Source organism: Crocodylus porosus, unplaced genomic scaffold, assembly GCF_001723895.1.
Source record: "Crocodylus porosus isolate Cpor-Errol unplaced genomic scaffold, CroPor_comp1, whole genome shotgun sequence".
In the NCBI taxonomy this organism is placed as follows: Eukaryota; Metazoa; Chordata; order Crocodylia; family Crocodylidae; genus Crocodylus; species Crocodylus porosus.
Window position 1 is genome coordinate 3,526,099 of NW_017728914.1, and position 4,599 is coordinate 3,530,697.

Sequence of the window (4,599 nt, forward strand, 5' to 3'; positions counted from 1 at the left end):
CATGGGGTTGGACTCAGCTGGGAGAGGGACAGTGCCAGCAGTGATGGGTGTGGAGAGGGTTCCCCCTACCCCTCCCAGTCCCCCAGGAACAAGCTCCTTCAGCTTCTGCCTGCACCAGTGGGTGGGGCAGAGGAGAAGAGGCTCAGAGTGGGGGTTACAGCCACTGCTGCAGTGCCGGTTGCTGCTCCTGCATCCCCCTTTGCCAAATCCTGGATCTGCCGGCTGGAGTCAAGGTTGAAGAACGAAATTCAGGAGCAATAGGGACCTCCAAGTAGCTAGGAACACAGAACTCTTTGTCTGGACAAGTTACTGCTGTCTGCTTTTGGGTTATAAAGGCCTCTGTGAGCAGGGCTGTCTTCCTGTAGCTCTGGAGGATGATTCGGCCTGATAAACCCTGATTACTCACTAGTAGTTGCCCCTAAGGCCCTATTCACTCTCCCTCTCCCCAGTACCATTCCACTTGCCCTGCTGGGGTGTAGCTGCCTCTGTCATGGAAAAGGCTAATTGGGAGAGGATTCTGGCACCCTCTAATAGTCAGCATCCAGTGTTTGCCCTGCCCTAGTTACCTTACTGAGAGTGGGTGTCCTCTGGTCACTACTTGGCATGCCAGCCACTAGTATATGGACTGGCATAGCTGCACTTTGCTTCTGCTGGAGCCCTCAACACTTCTATGTCAAGATCTGTAGATGGATGGACTGAGTCCCTTTTAGATTTGTCTACACATCTAACTGCCTCTCAAAGTGACCCCAGCTGCTTCCCCTCTCGACACATTGCCCTTCCTCACTGCCGTTTGCTTGCAATCTGACTGCCAGTTGGCAGGCAGTATGACAGTGTTATGTCCAAGATGATTTGAATTAATTTTGAGAATAACCTTTTTCTTGTCACAGAATCAAAGCATTATGAAATCCAGCTCTATCCTGTCCCCTTCAGTTCTTGCATCAACTAATTTTGCAGCTCTTTCCAATAAGCCATCCAGGTTGCCTTACAAAGTTTTTTTTTAATAAACTCATGGGTCCCAGTGTTCTACCACAGAAAAATCCAAAGGCCTGACTTGATTGGTGCTCAACCAGGGCCACACAACAGCTGCCAGATGCCAGAAGGAGTTTGCCTGCATGAGGACCCAGTAATGTCTCAGGAGGAGTGCTAGATTTGGCGTGGGAGTCTCAGTGGCTGCTCTGCTGCCTGGTGCTGAACTAAAAGACATTTAGGCCAAGCCCCTTTTAGGAATGTAAGTACCACTTACATAGGTGGCATTTAGGGTCATTTATATAATATTTAGGTCCTTCTTACCACTGCAGAATTTCCCTTGTCCTTCTGAGTATGTACAAGTGAATAGATTCCACAATTGGCCCTAAATGCCACTTACATGGCCAAAATTAGATGCTTAAAATAGGATGACCACTCATTCCTAATTGGTTGGGACAGTCCCAGAATGGAAACCTCAAATCCTGGTCCTGGGCTGCAGGACTCCAGGCCAGCATTTGTCCCTTATTCATAGTACTGTGCAGGGATCTATCATGGGGAAGCACGACAAATTCCAGCCTGCAAGGGGCTGCTTGGGGCTGCCAGGAGCAGGACACAGGGAGCACAATGTGCATGTGTGCACCCACACACATGCACATGGCCAGGAATACAGCCAGGGAGCATGGAGAGCATGGAGCATGGAGTCTCCCTGCAGCGTGGGTGACTGACTGGTGCCTCCAAGAGCCTGGGGGGGGCACTGGCAGCCGATTGCTGATGGGGGAGAGGGGGTGTCCTCCAGTGGTGGACTGCAGCGCTGGCAGCAAAACTGAAGTGCCATCGGCACTTCTCTCGGTGCCACCGGTGCTTCTCAGTGTTGGCCGGCACCAATCTCAGGGGAGGGCACCAACTGGCACTTCGCTTAGAGCCCCCACTCCCCAGCTGATGGGTGCCAAACTCGGGGGGGGTATGCGCCCCCTTGTGCCCTCCCTATGCATCACCTATGCCCTGCAGGTAAGTCCTATGCAGGTGGCAGGAATGGGGGGGAAGGGGGAAGGGGGCAGATCAAGGTCCCTGTTGTGAGGGAGGGAGTGAGGCAAGGGCTGGAGGCGCTGCCCAGCCAGTGCGGTGGTACATAGGGCCAGAGCGTGGAGTGGGACAGAGTACGGGTGGTAGAAGTGGGAGGGAGGGGTGGAAAGGTGGACATATGTCCCACCTTTACATTTTAAAAAGGTGGTCACCCTAGCTTAAAGGGGGAGCTGACTTTGGGCCTCAGTGTATGTCTACACCATAGCAGCAGAGGGCTCAGTTACATCACCAAAATAATCTCTCTGCTGCCCCCTCTATGCTCATCAGCCTCAGAAATGTGGTAGTCAGGGTCCCTTGAAGGGCACTGCCTGCACCACACTCAAGACCTGGGCTTCTGCCATGCTTAAAAGTACTGTCATTGAGCAGAGGTATAACTAAATGTGTTGGCACACTAGAGAAAGGGAAAGGGGAAATTTGTGCAGAGGGAGGGGGATGTAGTTTGGAGCAAGTCTTATCTTACTGTAATGGGGCCCCTACCCCATTACTGAAGGAGAGAACGAGCCAAGGATCATCTGGTCAGCTTCAGCCTCCTGGAAAAACTGATAGTGGCAGAGCTCCCTTGAATAGACTCCCAGGAGCCGCCAGTGATTGACATGCTGGGGCAAAAATAATGAATCGTGTGACCCAGAGAGAGACCTATAAGTCCAAGACGTGAAGCGAAGCGGGGACAGTCTGGGTCACAGCTGTCAGGCAACCCTGGCACTGAAGCACTCTCGTGCCCCAGCCTGCTGGATCAACCTCTACATGGGCACAGCTGTGGAATAAAAAATACTGCAGCAAGATAGTACTTGTATTCACCTGTGGCCGAATAGGGCCACACGTGTAGATGTGAGATGTTTACTGTAGTGCTAATTAGTGTACTTCACAGTAAGCATCTCATGCAGATTCCCCCAGTTTTAACAAATCTTTGCTAGGTGCAGGATGGAATGTCTGGTCAGAGTGTGTCGGCTTCACCCTGGAACAGAAGTACGGTGCTCACCTCGGATGTGAGGCAATATCATTACATGGCATGGGTGAACGGGAATGTGCCCTGAACACCGACTAAGGGGAAGAGCACCAGAAAGAAGCCAAGAAGAGGCATCTTACTCTCCTGTTCCTTTCTTGCCTTGCATTTTCCTGCTGCACATTGCAACAGTGTGGCAATACATGTTATGGAGTGCAAGGCATTCTGGGAATCAGAGATTTTAGAGTGACAGTGGAGTTTGGTGCTACATGGGTCAGAATTGACCCATTTTTTGCCATCAAGACCAGCAATTGTTCTGCCTGCTGACGTGAACTTCAGCAGAAAAATAACGGCGTGAAAGTTCCCTTGCCTCCAACAGCAAAGACCTACAATTCCCAAAACACCTTGGACCAGGTCTGGGCAAAATGTGGCTCGTGGGCCAGATCTGGCCCACCAATAGATTTTATCTGGCCTGCAGGTAGGCAGTGTGGGTGGCATACCATACAGCAGGCCCTGTGTGAGCCACACTCTGGCTCCCACCTCTGCTGGTGGGTGGTGCGGGTGGTGGCTCTGGTTCTAGCCTCATCTGGTGCCATGGGAGATGATGGATGGAAGCAGCCCCATGTACCCAGGAGTATGCAGTGGTCAGGAGGTGGAACCTGGCCTGCTCAGGGTCTGTGGGGCTGGACTGCATCTCCCAGGTACCACAGAGGACTAAGGGCAGAGGCAATCCCACCAGCCTACCTGTGTGGCACCAGCAGTGGCAGGAGCCAAAGATGCTGCCCATGCCACCTACTATCAGGGGGAGGAGCCCAAGTGCAGCACTCCTAGGGCTTGCTGTGTGGTGTCAGATGGGCAGGGCTGCTTCTGTGTAGCGTCCCCCCGGCACCTGGAAAATGCAGTTCAGACCTGCAGGCCCTGGGTGAGCTGTGCTTGGTCCCCAGTCTTCTCTTCAAGGGGCAGTGCCCAGAGCCTGCGAGCCTGGACTGCATCTCACTGCTGCAGGGGACGCTGGGCTGAAGACTCTCCACCTGCTTGGAAGGAGGTGTGTGTGCACATGTGTCAAGAACCCTGATGACAGGGCAGGACAGCATGGACATCTACAGCCAGGGTCCATTCCCCAACCTCTAGCTGCAGATGTGGTCATGGTTGTGGGGGGAAGGGATGTGGGTGGGCCAAGGCCCTGGAATGTGTCTGTGTGCATATGTCCGTGCATGTGTGCGCCTGCATGCATGTGTGTGAATGCAAGTGTGTGTGTGCCCTTAACAGCTCAACAAAACTTGTTAAGTGGCCCTCCAGCTCAAATAATTGCCCACCCCTGCCTTGGAATCTATGCCCCTGCTGACTGAGGCCTCATGGGGAAGATTTCATAGATTTCATAGATTTCATAGACATTAGGGCTGGAAGGGACCTCGGCAGATCACTGAGTCCAGCCCCCTGCCCAAAGGGCAGGAAGTTAGCTCGGGTCATAGGATCCCAGCAAGATAAGCATCCAGTTTACTCTTGAAGGTGTTCAATGCAGGTGCTTGAACCACCTCCGCTAGCAGACTGTTCCAGACCTTGGGGGCTCGGACAGTAAAGAAATTCTTCCTTATGTCCAGCCTGAA

At 52.8% G+C, this 4,599-nt stretch overlaps 1 long non-coding RNA gene across 1 annotated transcript in view; it reads right to left on the reverse strand.

Moving 5' to 3' along the window:
* Positions 1-713: 713 nt before the first annotated feature.
* Positions 714-4,599, reverse strand: part of LOC109309923 — a 22,128-nt gene continuing 18,242 nt past the window's right edge. Inside the window, exon 4 of the long non-coding RNA XR_002101083.1 lies at positions 714-724. This is a non-coding gene — a long non-coding RNA (uncharacterized LOC109309923). The remainder of the gene's footprint in view (positions 725-4,599) is intronic.